General features: G+C 46.6%; 1 protein-coding gene across 6 annotated transcripts in view; it reads right to left on the bottom strand.

The window, feature by feature from the left end:
• The window catches only part of LOC120948803 (serine-rich adhesin for platelets-like), a 188,658-nt gene extending 186,965 nt beyond the window's left edge, over positions 1 to 1,693 (bottom strand). For 3 of the 6 annotated variants that reach the window (XM_040365520.2, XM_049611243.1, XM_049611244.1), the window contains exon 1: positions 1,520 to 1,693. The gene's annotated coding sequence lies outside the window, so the exon portion shown is untranslated. Of the gene's footprint in view, positions 1 to 773; positions 869 to 1,519 lie in introns of those variants that run through there. The other 3 variants (XM_040365516.2, XM_040365521.2, XM_040365518.2) reach the window with 3 other exon arrangements.
• Positions 1,694 to 17,095: the final 15,402 nt, after the last annotated feature.

The following is a 17,095-nucleotide window of genomic DNA, read 5'->3' as shown; positions in this document are numbered from 1 at the left end:
GCGTTTGTGCCACAAGCCCCAGGTTACAAAATTCTTCGTCACAAAATCTCAAGCTCTCACTCTCCCTCCCTCTCTCTCTCTCTCTCTCTCTCTCTCTCACACACACACGCGATCTCTCTATATATCTCTCTCTTATCTGTCATTCCACTATTTTTTCCACTGCATCCAACGAACCAAGGGTGAACTAACAAACGGTGGACCATACAACCCATACACCAAGCAAACCAGGCGCAGCAAACCGTGTACGGCCTGCTGCTACTACTACTCCCTTTTCTGTCACACATACATTTACACACACAAACACATTCACATACACTCGCGTGCTCTTGGTGTGCTCTCGGTTCAAGCGGAGTGAGTAGTTAATTATTCATTAGCATCGATTTTTCAACACAACACTCACTCACAACACACACCGCTGGTTGGTGGCAGCACACACACACACACACAGCAAACGCATAAACACACACATTCGCGGTTATTCATCGACACCTTTTGCAAACTTTGCTCGGGGAGTAACACCCCGATCTCGGTCAGGGAAGGGAAGAGAGTCCCCCGGAACTAAGGACATCCACGTGAAAGCGGCGTAGCGTGTTCCTGTGTGAGCGTGTGTATATCTACGCCTTACCCTTCACCCTCTCCAGCTCAATGAAACGTGCCGTGTAACGCTGATAGAAAATAAACTAGTCCCTCGTGCTTTGTGGCGCGGCACCGGGATGCTGCGCCCTTCGTGTTTTGCTCAATTGAAATCCTTTCGCACCGCGTGGGCTTTTCACCTCGGGTATGGACGCGCACGGAAGAAACAGCCCCTTGCACGCTTTGACTATGGCAGCTCAGTACTGGCAGCAGCCCGAGAGGTCCTTGCAGTTTGCTTTCCCACTAGCGCACCATGTGTACAAGAGCGTGTGTGTGTGTGTGTACTGTGTGTGGTACGTTAGTGTGAGTGTGCTCCACTCTCCTCGAAACACTCATTCCAAGCGAACCTCATTTGCCGAGCACTACCTTCACCACAACCATTCGCCCACTATACAAATGCGCACACATACACAAGAGCACACGCACAGGTACGTTCCACAACATACACTAGCACCTGGGCGGGGGAGAACGGGAAGCACTGCTACCTCAAGGGAATTTCCGTTGGGCGACAACTTCCCGAAGGATTTGCCCCAATACCACAATACACACGCTCTTGAATCTTTTCCACTTTGGTTTTGTTTTGCTCGGTTCCTTCTCGAAGCGGCAGAACTGTGACACCGTGGCCGAGGGCCTTCCAGCGATGGAGGGGAACGCTCTCACTGTCGCATCGATTCACTATCCCTCCGCATCACTGTATCCTTCGGTATCTTCGGTCGCTGGCATCGCAGCAAAACATTCACACTTGACCCACCCCGCACCAACAATTTCACCACCTCAGTCAGCAGCGTGATATGGCGCTTGTGGCGCAGTGCACCAGTCAACGTGTTAAAACGAACAGCACAACACAACAAAACAAAACACAAACGCCCAAAACAATCCACCTTACCAGCAGGCAAAACTGGATGGCTATCCCAGGTTCCGGTACGAGCACGTGCGCGTGCGGCGAGAACGGTTGAGCGAACGCGACCGTGGTCAATTTCCAACTGATGCCCCCACGAACCGAACGGGACCGGGTGCCCCAAAACGCACACGCACTGCGAACGGAAAATTCCGAACTCACGCTCCTTCGCCCAGGGAAAATTGGGCCACCGTTTTGGTCGGGCTCGTTTCGTTTTCCATTGCGCGTGCGCACTGCGCGCGAAGGTGTTGTGTGCAGGAGCTGTCATTTTCCGGGAGCACTCACGCGTGGAAGCAGCTGGGATGGTTTCGGTACTCACAATCCCACACACACATACACACTCACATATGAGCATGCTGGAGAGGTTCGATGATGATTATTGGTCGTGAAATCGTTGGTTCGTGTGCGAGAGAAATGGTAGAGTTCATGTTTCTGGAAAGCATTTCTAGTCCTACACATCCACAGAGGGCAAAATGCGTGCGGGAAAGCTAAAAGTTTTAGGAAATTCTTATCTTATAAACAATAATGGCTACTAACGAGATGTAGCGATCGCCAGCATAATACAGCGGCTGTTAGTATCTGGACGGATGCATCGGTGCCTTTTTTTTCCACACATGTCAAACCGCGCCCAGACTCAACGACTGTTGAACAAGGATGCATAAAATCATCAGCCACTGTGATGGAATGTCCTCTCAGCTGTCATCGGTGAGCTCCTGAGCTCCCCGCTCTGAGCAACTTCGTAACAAGGAGTGAGTGAAAGTCTCCACATTGAGCGCATCATCTCGGACCAGCTGGTGCTTTGGAACTGACCATCGACCACAACAGGAGGGAAGCATTACACCTAGAACATGCGTTGCACGTGAGAATGCAACATTGGGCAACCACTCTCACTCTCGCGGTCAACCACTTCTCACGTGTGTTTTTCTTCTGCAACAATCCCCTCATTTCTCTGCTACTGTGCTGCGTTTAGCTGGCATGTCTTCGATTGTTTCCAGCCGGTATCGCCCGTTTGGTGTGCGTTCTCTTTTATCAACCAGCATCAAAGCGAACTGGACGAAACTTCCGTACGGGATTCATCACGGCCGAGAACCTCACTGACAACACACTCGCACCAGTTGATGGAATGGGTAAGCGGGTGGAGTTGTTTCCACATTTTCGTGCACACAACTCTCCGCCCGGCCGTGCATCGCCGCTCTCCAGCACGACGGCGAACGGCTCTGTTTATCGTGCCGAATTAACCCCAACACGCCGTACGACACGCTCGGGATTTGTTTCGCTGGGCCGTTCGCTCCTGCTCGACAATACCACGCCGGTGACTCGGTGGCCGGATCTAGGGATCCGTGCGTTCTCGCACCGTGTGTACTGAGAACCGGTGAGCAGAAAAATCGATGCAGAGCGGATCGCCTGCCGGAGGTCAGGGCAGTAAGTTTTTGTAGAGATTTGCGCGCAACCGGACCGAGAGACCGGAGCAGGGCCCGGGCCCCAGTTCTGGTGAATATTTCATGTCTAGGCTCACCGCCAGGCAGAGCTGTCCGGCAGGACCGAGCGGCTGAACCAGTCACCGGCCGTAGGTGGGCGATGACGCAAGCTGCCGGTGCCGGTGCGCTTGGAACGCTGCTACCAGCGCCATCAGCACCGCAGGGTTTGGCGGTGGGCAAGGGTTATGAAAAATACAAACTGAAGCGGGTTTACCGCGTAGTGTGTTGCCTAAATTGTGTTGCTTATTCGCGCGGAAAGTTAAATCGCAGAAAGGTATCATTTATGAGGAAGCAGAGCTATTATAGGTAATTTTTCGCTTATGCTTAAACACTTTTTTATGCTGTCGGTTCGTGAGTAATCGCTCAAACATGAGCATAGCGAAAATTCCCACTTCTATGGAATTTTCCGATTACTATGGTATACGAATTCTACTAAACTTCAACCTTTTCCTTTACGTTTGCGATTTATGTTTCGAAATTCGAATGAACACAACAAGAAATAGAATTACCATTTAACGAAAACTTACAACAATACTGCAAGGGACTGTTAACTTTTAACAATTATTCAATTCGTTTAGATCTACTGCACGATCTCTGCATCAAGACATGTAAATGTTTCGCTTCATTAGTACTAATAGCTTCCATAAGATATTACACAAATTATTACAAACAACTACGCGTTAACTAGCACATTAGATCGACTTCCACCCACAAGTGGAGGAAAACCCGATCCGTCAAACTCATTGAACCAACAATAACCGTTCCTAGCAAAATTAGACTGTACCGTGTCTTGAAGGTGATAAAACAAAATGTGCTGATGTGCTAACCTCACACGAATGCTTCCTATTTCCGTAGAAGCTTTTCTACGCTCCGAGAAAATTAAGTTGAAAATCAACATCATGCTGAAGTCAACATTGCTCCCAAGACCTGGGCAGTATCTGGGCCAGCAAACGCACACACCGGAGTTTATTCTTTCATCAAATTTGCTTTCGGTCCCTATAGAATCAGGCCAGAAATTAACCAGTTTGTCACAAAACATTCACATACAACATGAGCGAGTAGTTTTGCTTGAAGAGGATAGTGTCGGCCATCCTGCGTGTAACATTCACTTTGTAATATTATTCTGACTGAAGGTTGTATTTAGTTTTGTTTTTGAATGTTTTTTTTTTTACTATACAAAAAGGATTTTTTACTACATTTGGCGATGGATGTGTCAAACCGGCACAATTTGTATAAAAAAAACTGCCAACAGTTTACGACATTTACCTTCAACCTTATTTTTTTTATTTCAGAAACCCTCCTACCGGGTAGAAGTTATCAATTGTATGTTTTTTTTTGTTCCTACCCTGACACTTTATCACGCGTTGATGTAAAAGTTGCTTATTCCAATGAAAGTTGCACGATTTGCCTAAACGAAGAGAAGTGGTATACGTTTCGGTATATGTGTCTGTGTTACCCGTTGTTGTTATTGCTCTCATTCTTATCAAAGAACTCTCACGCCCTTTACCAAGCGTGCAACAACTCACGCCGCTTTACCAGTCACCATTAGCACGCAAGTAGAGCTCGATGTTTGTGTGTGTGTGTGTGTGTGTGTGTGTGTGTGTGTGTGTTTGCGCGAGCTTTTAAACTCTTCCCGCCTGCTGCAGTGCTGCGCTGTGTAGTAACGCAAACAGTGGGGTTTTGTTGTTAAGTTTCGACCCGGCGGAAGTGTATGGAAGAAACGCTTTCTACCCATACACTCTCACCACTTCTTGCTCATACAGCGCACTCAGGACCAAGACAGGACAAAATCAAACAACAACAAAAAAAGTAAACCAACGGCATCCATTTCAGATGGCACCTCCCGCGGAGAAGCCATCCACGAAACTCACCCCAAACACTCGGACGCGGCGGCGTAAGGTGGGGCCGAGCGGCAGGCACAAAAGCTTGACTTTTCACCGCGTTTGTTCGCTCTTATTTTCTTTTCGCTCGTTGTCCAAAGTGGCTCCCTCTCGAGGCTAGATTGTTCGAAGCGAGGCGGACGGCCGAGCCGGGGCGAGCGACCGAGCCGGAGCGAGGACCTGACGGAGCGGTGTCCACAAAGTTGGGCGCAAACCAAACTAAGTCCTAAATGCTGCTCGAATTGGATGGCGTTTAAAGTCTCGTTACGTTCGAGAGTTGCCCAGATGAACTTTTAATGGAAAAGCGTCACCAGAATGTTCCGCCCAGCATCGGCGGTCGGCGTAAGCCTTTCTGCGGGATATAGCCCCGGCGCACACGCGTCACCGTGGCAGGGTGGCACGTTACTTTCAGAAATCATAAACTCATCCAAAACCGCCGAGCTGTTGACTTAAAGCGCCCAATCCACTTCCTGTGCATGTGGTGTAACCGGCACTAAGACGTGGAAGGTGGAGAAAAGAGAGAAAAAAACAAAAGCGGAACAAACTTTTAACTCTGCCCACTCTACCCACTGCCCAGCTTACCGTAAGATTTTTTTTATGTGACTTTCAATAGCACCTTACCGGCCGAATCGATTGTGTTCAGCAAACGAATTTATAAACCGTTCACATTGCGCCATCAAACAGACAGAGTCGTTGCACAAGGTACTAATGTAAAACAATCGATTATTTCACTCACACACGCATTGGTAGGAAGCTAAATATGAACGCTTCCCTCTTAATACACCAGCCATTGTACATGAAATTGTTTGGAGACCGCCTTTTTCGCGCGAAACACACTAAACAATCTTTCACCGGAAGAACGGGCTTCTCCACAGCAGGCAACCGTTTGCCACAACGGTAACAAATATGTTGAGCTCAATTGATGCGCGTATGAAAGCGTTAGTCCGTACGTGGCCGGGATTTACGATTCCAAATACGGTGGGAACGATGGGCCATTTTGTTTAGTATGCTGGAGGCGTGTTGTGTCTCGCTGCCGTTGCCGTTACTACCCTAGCTCCTGTGCCCTAGCAGTGGCTTAGAATGTTCATTTGGCTATATTTAAGTAAATAAATTAGGATGTACAGCTGATTGGAAGTGGGCTGTACGTTAATGCGGCCGCCTAAATTGAATACATCTCAGCAAATAGATTGCACCACTCGTGCGCGTGGAGGTATATTTCTTTTCTTTTTTGCTTTGGAACGATGAAAAGCCGCCATTGGTATGATTGGAACGCTCAATAAGTGTATTTATTTATTATTCCGATTTCCTGGTTACCGTCCGTACAACACCTCCAATTGCCGTTTAAATGATTATCTCACTAATGGGGTCTTTCTTCAAAAAAGAGAAAACATATGAGTACGAGTTTTATGGTGGATTCTAAATCGAATTTCCGAGTTGGTGAGAAATGAAGCAAAATATTGATGAGGTGCTTTATAAAAGTGCATTATTACACGAGAGCTAAATGGCTGGATCGTGGTGAAGCAGGACTTGTCGGAGATCGAGTATCTACATGGACGGGTAGCTGCAACCAGGGACCGATCATCCTAGAAAATTATTTATGATCGGGTCATATTAAAATGACATTTCACGCTAAATAAGACTTCAAATGAAGAATTAAACATATTTGAAAACCTCATCTAATTATATAAGTAAATACACAAATAAATTTGATTGACAAAACCCACTGTTTAGACCCACTGTCTAAAAGGCCGCAGCGATCTCATCCAGTTCGGTTTACCGCAGTGTAATTACTCGCTGTCATCCTGAGGGTCAAAAGCATGACTAAATGGATCGTTATTTCAAGAAGTATTACAAAAAGCTAGTAAATAAATCCAAAAACTATTAACTAAATCAATTACTCGAACAAATATCGATCTCTCTATTGAATGTATGTGAGTGTATGTGTGAGAGAGAGAGAGAGATAAAGAGAGAGAGAGAGAAAGAAACAGAGCGCGAAAGACCATAATAGTATTCAGAAGATGCCCTAAGTAATTACAACAATAGATTAATTTAATTTTTATCATTTAATAGCCAGAGCGGTCCCGTGGTACAGTTGTGTCCCTCATGGGTTCAAGCCTAGAATGGACTGTCCTTCCAAGGACTGACTATCCAGCTGCGTGGTATTTAATAAAGTATCGACAGCCTATAAAGAACAAATAAGTATAAAGCAAAAAAAAGAAGGAGAATAAATAACTAATTTATTTGATGTATGCAAGACTAGCGGGAAATATATGAATAAGAAGCAAATTAGACGAGTTCTTACAAACAAATTCATTTGTACATGTTTATTTGTTAAAACAAACTGACCCCGTCTACAACAACACCAAACATCGTGTTTAAAGCCTCATGGCGGTAAGTAAAGTAGCGAACGAAAATTAAAAATGCTAATTCACGTACCAGTCTATTACACACGAAAAGCTTACCGAAAACTTCAAGTTCAAAGGAACTCGGTGTTCAGTACACACACACACACACTACAATCACGCACATGAATCCACCCTTTAAATCCCTACCTCTATTAGCAACAGCCCCACCCGTACATGGGCATTCATGCAAGTGGTTAGTGGACTGATTAAAACTAGCGATGGAAACCAGTTATTTTCCCTTCGTAACTCATTTCCCGCCCAGCCCCGACACACACACACACACAACCCCCGGCCCTCTTCTTCAGCACACCGGCAAAGGGACATTGTGTAAACCTGTGTTTTACGTGACCAAACATTTTACAGAGACTGCCAATTTTTCCGTCAAACTCCTTCATTCAAAAGCCCTCCTCCACCGCGGTGGGTGCGTTTTGCATACGGGCACTCCGAACCACCCCAACTCCCCAAGAGCGAGCTTGTTGGTTACCTTTTGGCAGGGGTTTGCTTTGCACGGCAAACTACTGCCCAGGCCCCTTCTTTGCAAACGGAAGGAAGCACTCCTCCACAAGGGTTGGGGGGAGGAAGCATAGAAAGAGAAATCCTTCATCACGTTATGCTTTCCACCGAAGCAGTCGGTTTTCGGAAGCCAGCAGAGCTTTCACTACGTCCTCCACAACAACATCCTTACCGGTGAGAGAGGAGGGGGGGGGGAGGAAGGGCTGGGCTTTTGTTGACCAATCAGTACCACGGTGGCCATGTGGCTGGCGGAACCTCCTTCGCCCTCAAACGATGCCCGGTTGCGGTGCGCTGGACGGACTACCGCACTACCAAGGAACTCTGCATGCATGCGTCCGGTTTGTGGCTGTGTGTGTGTATGTGTGTATATATGTATGTAGGTAGTCCGGGGGTTTTGACCGAGGGCAAGAAAATGTGTCCCGTTGAATATTCATGAGTCGCTCGCACTGGTTTTTATGGTGAAAAGGTGGAGACAAACCTGCCATGGTTCGTCCTAGCCACCGTTACGGGCTTATGGATGGTAGTGAATTTCATGGTGCTTAGGTTTTTCGGTTTCCCTTCGGCCGCTCGGCCCTGTGCAAGGGCTGTCCAAGGTTGGCTGGTTTCTTTTGTCCCAGTTCTACGACTCGTTCTCTTCCACGTTCGGCGTTCGACCGGTTTCTAGCGCAACAGGCGCAACACAACCCGGAACCCGGTGCTCAGCCCGCACCATGCCCGGTGCTCAAACGCTACACCGGGCGGAGAGGTGTAGTACTGGTCAACCCTGGCTGCCCCCGGGGGGCAATGCAAAATGCGCCACTCTAATTAGATCGGTAAAATGTTCACCAAAATAATTTCGCCCCGTAAAATGCTTGTACCGGTTTTAAGAAGCGCGGGGGGTGCGAGAGGGAGAAGCACACGGGTGCATATTCCAATAGGGACTGGCCACAAGCTCGTCGGTGTGTCTGCACAAACTGGTTGGGTGAGGTCAGTAATTAAGATGAATCGAATGCTCTAAATGGTGCTCCATTTCAAAAGGCAATTTAGATAGATGCATATAATTTGCGCTTTTGCGAACCGTTTGTGCAAAGGGGGCGAATGAAAGGGCCGGACCAGGCCGGGTGAGGTAAAGTTGATTGCAAACGAGCTGGGGAGGTGGGAAAATGTGAGACAAAATGACGTTTCCTACCTGCGCTTGACCGTTTGCTGCTCCGTCCTCCAATTCCTCCACTGCCTCCCTCCCCAATCCAAACGTGCGCCAGTGTCATCAATATTCATCAATAACATTCATCGGTCGAACGGAATGCAGTTATGGTGCAATCTTGCGAACGGGGCGATGCAATCGATTTGGGAAAGGTTTAACGCTAACGCGGAGGTGGTGCCGGGTTTCGAGCGGTATATTAATGGAGGTAGTTGTTTGGCGCAATTATTTGGGCTCAAAATGGATGACCCTTTTTGGCTGTTCGCGTGTATTGCCACACCGGTAAATGGTTCTTTTTTGACCGCTGGAGTGATGAGAATTTCAAGTGTATTTCAATGATTCGCTATGTGGTGCCTTTCTGCGGGGGCTCATTAACCGCGGAAGCGTTTGAAGCACGCCAGCAAGTGCAAAGCAACACAAATCAAACCCAAATGTAGATGAATGCTTTGCAAATCGTTTGATGAAATATGCTTAAAGTGTTTTAAAATGTGGTACCTTTTGATGTTGCTGGATAAATTGTTTTGATTGAGGTATGGTATGGTAGCGTTGCCAAATGCCAGTAAACATAAATACATTCCTTTTCCTATTCAGCTCATACACAAAACATCATACACAAAGCGGACATGGAAATTAGGAAACAACATTAAAATATCCAATTCCAGACAACTTGATGTGCTTATTACATGCTGTAGGCTTCATCATTTTTGAAAATCAAACTATGCATCGCTGAATGTATGGGAGCTCGGAATTTTACCTACCCGATTCCAATTCCGTGTTCGGAATCAATGCAGGAGCCGATTCTGATGCTGTAATCGATTCCGATTCCGAAATCGATTCCGAAACCGATTTCGCAGTTGACTTCGGAGCCGATTCCGGTGCTCCGAAATCAGAATCGGCACCGGAATTGGAATCGACCTAGGAATCGCAATTTCGCAGAATCAACTCCAGAGTTGGAATTAGCTCCGGAATGAGAGTTAGTTTTTTACTTCAAATAGTTTCAGAGTTTCAGAATCAGTGCCGAAATTTCCATGATAATTGATCGTTTACGAGTAAATTTGTGGTTATCAATGTGTAGTATCATTGGACCCAAACGCCTATTCTTATGGAAATGACGATACCGAATACGATTTCGAAGCCGATTTTGAATTGGGAACCGAACTCCGATTCTGAAGCCGATTACGATTTCGGAACCAATTCTGATTCTGGAGCAGGTTTTCGGAGCCAATTCCATAGGCGATTCCGGAACCAATTCTGGAGCCGATCCCGGAGTCGATTCCAAGAAAACATCAGTTTTCCTACCACTACTTGTACCGTTTTTCCAACAATTATTACGAAATTCCAACAATTATTGTTCTCAAATCTTATCCGACATAAGTTTACACGAATTATCCGGAACGATCGCTTCCTAAAAGCGTAGGCGAAACAACAATACAAGTACTGAATCTGTTTAATGTCGATATGCCTATCACATGCCCTTAATAAGATTATCTTGTTTGCCATTTCCGCGCCGTTTGTTTTCCCCATACTAATAATTCTGTTAGAATCAGTTAAGCAAAATCAGTTAATAACTTTCGGCAATGCCACAACATCCGTTTCTGAAGAATTATTGGAAAAAAAGCTGGACGCGTGAGTTTTTACTGCAAATTAAACAACTAGACACAACTATTTCAATATTACCTGCAATGGGATTTCGCAATTGTTTGGTCGCAATCACAAGGAAAATACTGCCAATGCGAACTTTCGGCGAGGGTATTCATTAAAATATGGCCTCGGGACTGATATAATGAGCAGCAAATCCGTTTTCTTGGAAAAAAGAAACCACCATTTGCATACCCTAACATTATCATGAGTTGGCAGTTTGATTTATTTTGAGCATGGTTCGTACATTTTTCGAACATTCCCTCTCATCGCGATGTTACTTAAACAGCTAATGCACACACACACACACACACGTGCCATCATGCTTCCTAATGGCTTTCATCGTTATCGCCATAATCGAATGCCACATATTATGTATTTCGCCGGAAATTTCCACCATGCCGTGCCGTGCATGGCAAAGATCACACATATACCCGGCCGGCAACACACGATCACGATGCTAAACTTTCTTCTGCGGTAATTCAATCTACCAAATCTGCACAGTTCAGCATGCGCACTCTGGTGTACTGGTAGCAGACATCGTAACGTTTCGCCGTCCAACCCCGTGAAAGTACTAGCGCATATGGTAAAGTTTTCCCGCCCATTGTGAACCATCGGCTAAGGACGGTTCGTCGTTAATTAATGAGTACATGTGAATCATTCATTTGTGCAGCCGGTTGCATCGAAACCGCTGCACCGTATGGTAGTGAACGATCGCCACTGTTCGTTCGCCAACGCTTCATCGGCAGTTGGCCCCTTGTGATCTAGCGTTTACGGGCGAACGGTTTACGGGAGTGTCTTTAATTCTTAATTTTCACTCTAGCTCAAGCGAACTGAACTGATTTGCGACTGATGTGAATAGAATCGCTTTGTTTTAGGTAAAATAAAATACATTCCTTAACAGGAAAATGTTATGTTTCCTTTATTTAGAACAAAAGTAGCTGCAACTAACCAGTTTAATTCGAGCAAAAGGTTTACTTTCCACTTCAAATACCCTTAACTACCTTCCTCTGCATAACTACGAACAAGAGGATATGTTTGCACCCCCAAACGACAGTTCGAGCAACTGTCAAACCCTCCCCCCGGGTCCCACCTAGCACCCTCTAATTGGCTCTGTTTGGGTAGCACATTTAATTTTCCTCTCATCTGACCGTACCTTCCGTACACCAGTCCGAAATCCAATCCGAATCCTTCCCGAATGCCCGGGGATGACATTCGAACTTTTGCTCGGACCGCCAAAATGCATCAAGCCTTGGCACGGGCGCCCAAAACTCCAACTGCCATAGCGAACCAGTGGCTGTCCGCCATTCGCCATTCGTAATGGGAAACACCACCAAGGATGGCCACCCACTGCCACGAACAGTACGCCGCAGTACACAGCGTGGGCAAAGGTGGACGTCTGGGCTGCTTCGGGCGCTGAGCGGGCCGCCAGCTTGTTGCGGAATTAAATTATTCTTTGATTTCGAGTATGGCCAGTTTGGCGCTTACCAACGTCCGTAAAAAAAAAAAACATCGAAGCAAAAACACAACAGCGGCAACAACACGCCGATCGCCGAAACCGAGATCCCTACGCTTGTACATTCCCGTCTCATTACAACGCACTGCACACAGCACACGGGGGAGTCGGACTGCCGTATCCGTCCGACTTTGCAAACCTCCGCACAGTTCCGACGGTACTTTTTGGTGCAGAAATCGTGGCTCGTGGAGCAGCGGAAAGGTTTCGAGAATTCAACCATCATCACCGCTGCTGGCGTCATCTGTTGCCAGATGTAGTGCGCAAAGCAATGGGACAGTGGAATTAGGAGCGGATTGGTTGGTTGGTTGTTTGAGGGGGGAGATGAATGTATGCACGATACGTCTAGCGAATTATTTCCCCCGCATCCTCCTGCAGGGGGCGCAAAGCTAAGCTCTCTATATCTCTCTCCCTCTCTCTCTTTCCTCTCACCCGGTAGGCGTAAATCGTATCGGTTAAGCTCATGGACCACGGTTTAGTCATCGCCGTTTGGACTAAAGCTTCTCCATCCCGAATCGTCCCTGCCTACGTTTTTGGGGGATACTTTGGCTAAAGTTTCCCCTATCGAGAGCAAGCGTGGTGTTTTTGAATACATTCAATTCAACTTCGTACAAGTGTGGGCATACATTTGCTAGGGTCGACTTACCGAGCGACTGGGACTGGGAACGTCGGGGAAGCATTAGCGCCGATCTTCCAAATAAAGGTCAAGGGATTAAACTCAAACTTGAGTTCGCATTATGGTGGTGTCAGGTGTGGTAAAACATAAGCTATTCTTCGTTTAACTAATAATAAACGGAAAAAATCTATTTAGAATGGAATTTAATCTCAGCTTTAACAATTTCCCGGCATACTTTGGGCCACTAATCCACCCTTCCTTCAACTCCGTAAGTACACGAGATAGGCAATAATCTGCCGAAAATCGGCTGGCTCAGATACACAGCTGCTAATTGCTACCAGCTCAAACTTTACTGAACTTTAATTTTAAACTTTACAATCTTTTCCACAAAAGTCCACAGAGAGAAAAAACACTTTTATTTGCTTGCTGCTTCCCTCTCTCGCCCATGCTTACACTCGCTTTCTCGCCCCGACAAACGCTCGCTCAATCCACAACCAAACCGATTCCCATTCTAACTAATCCTACCATCCAATGCTCTGGGAAAGCTCGCGTAAGTAAATCATAACTCAGTGTATCGAACTTTTCCAATTAATTATTGCAAAATAATAAATAACCCCGTGCGTCCCAATGCCCTACCTGACCGTGGGTTTACCGCTACCCCCCCATCCACCGCCAACCGTTGACGTCGCGTCGCGTTTTCGGGGTTTTCTGTTCGGGATAGTGAAATAAAAGCAAATTTACTTTGCGCGTTCGTTTGTTGTTTCGGCGAATGATTTACTTGCTGCCGTGGTATACGGCGGAGCATCAAACCATTTCGCGTGCGATTTGAGTTTTCGGTAAGGCAAACGAACAGCAACAGATTATCCATATTCGGTGGTTTTGGTAGTTTAGAGAGTTTTCGGAGCAACTTTTTTGCTTCTTTGCTATAATCCACAATTCTATGCAACACGGTCCTGGTCTGAGTTGTTTCTGTTGGAAAAAGATACGCTATCTCATACATTAAAGCAAAAATTTATGTAATGTTGAAACAATTGCATTCAATCTAGGACCAAACAAATTCTTCCTGATTCTTGTGAAATTCTTCCTTTAATTGGCCGACAGTCTGGGCTTTATCGTAGTCAATTTCATTTGCCTGGCTGATTTTCGTTTGCAATTGTCGATTGGAATAGACAGCACTGTTCCTCTCGTGAACCAATTCGAAGTAATTATATCGAGTTCCGATTTTGTTGAGATCCAACGTACGCATAGTGTGGTATTGAAGCACTAGAACATCTAAAGCTACATCAGGAAGATGCTACCAAAGCTAGGATAGTTGAAGACATGGATCCGAAAAATGCAGAATCCTTGATTTTTCATTGTAAGGACCCCCACGACAGAGAGACCCTAACACACGAAAAACCCGTACGACTGGCTGGTTCTGAAGAGTCTGTTTGCAATTGATTTTCCCATGAGGACATTCTCCATACTTTGTAGTACTCTGGAATAGCCTTAAGAGTTCGTTTATACATGGCAAGGTCCAATAATCGTCCAAATTTCCAAAGAAGTGTTCGTGCTACGACTAATGTTCTTTTGTTAGTCATCCATTGCGGGTGAGATCTTTGACCTTTGTATCTTTAATAATGCGTATAGTAAGATACGCCGCTATGTGTCAGGTAATAGCTACAATAGCCCTAAAATCGATAATATTCATACTTTCATCAAACTGTGCAATTATCCTGTCTTTATTTTTGTGCTTCTGTAAAAGTCCTTCACAGAAATTGAACACAGGAAAAGCCTTAACGGCTCAATACCATCAGCGGAAACTTTTAATTGCATCGATAGCTAGCGACATCATTAAATTGTAACACGTAAAATCACAAAGATATGTTGCTACCGCCCATCCAATTGCGTGTTAATGACGAATATCACTCCGCATTTAGGACTACAAACGCTCCGAACAATCATGCATGCCCCAGTTCTTTATTGATACGTTTTATTTTAATTACTCACCTCCTGCTCCCGTGAAGCTGCAGCATCGCAGATGCATCGATTTTCAGCGCCAAACGCGTGGCACGATCGGCCCGGGAAGCCCTCCCACCAATCATGTAAATCGTAGGTGAACGGCACCTGTCAGGAGAATAATTACTGCACAAAATGGGGAGTCAAACAGTGCCGACGACAGCACAAACACATGCCGGCGTGCGACGTGATTAGAGAAGCTGCCATACCACCGGGCCTTCACCTATCGTCCCGTGTCACCGTGTGCGCGCCAACCCCGCACCTTCATTCCTTTCTCGCCCAGCGGAGCACAAAGCTTAAAGAAAACGGTGCACCCAAGTGCAGCGGAAGTACCTTTTGTATGTTTTCTACACGATCCATACAGCTGCACCCCATCTAACGCGGCAAAACGGGTGGGATGATGTTCTCTTTACCGCTCCGCCTAGGAAAATTGCTCGCTAACGGCTCGAAGGCAACATGGGCTTCCGCTTTTCCGGACATTTTCCGGCAGAAGCCGGTACTAGGGCGCTTGAATGTGCGTGTGTGTGAGAGAGAGAGGGAGAGAAAGCAGTCGATCTCAACATCTCGGCACATTAAGAGCAACACGTTTGCATAGTGAACGGGAGAAATTTACGTGAGTGTGGTTGCATATGCAAAAGGGCAATGTAGTATCGAAGATATAGTAAAGAGTAAGAGAGATATACAGCGAGAGAAAGAGAGCCAGAATCTTTTGAAAGGCACTTTTTGAACCCACCTGTGTTGCTTGCTTGTTGGGGGAGATCATCTCGTACTCTCCTTCCTTTGCCGCGGGGCAACTTTGCTCACCCGACACTGCAAGCAGCGGATGGGCAGCAAACCGGGGGCCGGCAAAACTTGTGCACATTGTACGCAAGCGGACATTCACCGACACCCCGGCAGCGCTACATGAAGTCATTAGAACTTTCAGCGGACGACATAAAATAGCGCAGCACCGCGCAGGACACAGGTCGGGCGCGGTGCACAGTGGGTTGCGCTGCACCATGCTGAAGCTATCAAAGAGTGCGAAGACAAATGAATGAGATGCAAAAAAGGGGAACATCAGACGGCAAGCTTGCGCCTGTACGACCTTTGAGCGGACCGGGATGTGGGATGTGTGGGTATGTACGCGTGTGTTTCCTCCTGCGAGCAACAGGGCAAAAGGTTGTGTGCACTCGGGCAAAGCAACAGCATTGCTCGGCGTTACCACCTCGCACCACTCACAGCCGGAAGGCACCACCGTTCCCCATCCGAAAGCAAGCATTCAAACGACCATTTCCCGGGCTGGCTGGCTGGCTGGCTGGCTTTCGTTTGTTTTCTTTTTTTTTCTCTCTCTCTCTCTCTCCCCTCGCTAGTTGCTCCGGACGGGGCCTCAGGCTACGGGGCTGCCGGATGCATTGAGGGCCCCGGTGCATACAAGTCCGCACAGCGCAAACGGAAAACGTCACAAAGTTGTATCGCTTTGCTCACGTCCGCCGGCCGCTCATTCGCAACGGTCGGAAGCATCGAGTGAGATTACAGGAAACCGGAACATACCCGTACACGGCTCGAGCCAGCGACGGCGGGTATGACAAACCGGAGAAGAAGAACGTTTACACGGTGACAATAGAAACCCGGTGGCACGGTAAAGGTAAGGCGCACTACGTACCCTACCATCATGCTGCACACTGTTTGATCACAGCGAATGTTTCCCCAACATTTCGAGGGAATCAATTCGCAAGAAAAATAGCTTACAATCATCGACATGCTAGTTTATTACACGTTTGCTTCCTTCGTGCTTCCTTTCCACCCTTGCCTGCATGGAAGCAGCGCAAGCAATTGGGAAATGGTTTTGCAATGATTGAAGTTAAAGTGTTCTCAGTTTGATGCAATTCCAAGGAGCGTTGGTTCGTCATCCGAGTTGGGTTGGAATTTTCGTTTTAATTTGGGATTGAAGTTATACCAAGTGCACACATGTTGGACCGCTTTAGCAGCTCGGTACCTACATTACATGGTGCGTTCGATACAGATTGACTGTTGATTGTAACGAAGCGTAGAAGGATGCTTTCGACCGTTCTCGAGCAAACGTATGCAAATAATGTAACAGACTTTGAGATGAACGAAACCATGGAGAAATGTGAGGAACTGCCGAAGGAGCGTCTGGAAATAAATATGCTACTTTCAGCCCAACTTCCCGACAGCACAATTACTTTACGTTTGATTAGACTACAGGCAACAATTTAGGAACAAGTTTGTGTGTTCTAGGAGCAAGGACGGAAAAGGAGGCTCAATCAGTTGAATTGCAATAAACTGTTTTCAATTGTACAGTTTGGCCAATGTCTAACAACGCACTCTGGCAGCTATCGAACA

The sequence above is a fragment of the Anopheles coluzzii genome, chromosome 2, assembly GCF_943734685.1.
Source record: "Anopheles coluzzii chromosome 2, AcolN3, whole genome shotgun sequence".
Taxonomy (NCBI): Eukaryota; Metazoa; Arthropoda; class Insecta; order Diptera; family Culicidae; genus Anopheles; species Anopheles coluzzii.
The sequence above is the reverse complement of the archived record's forward strand: the minus strand, read 5'-3'. Positions and strand labels throughout refer to the sequence as shown.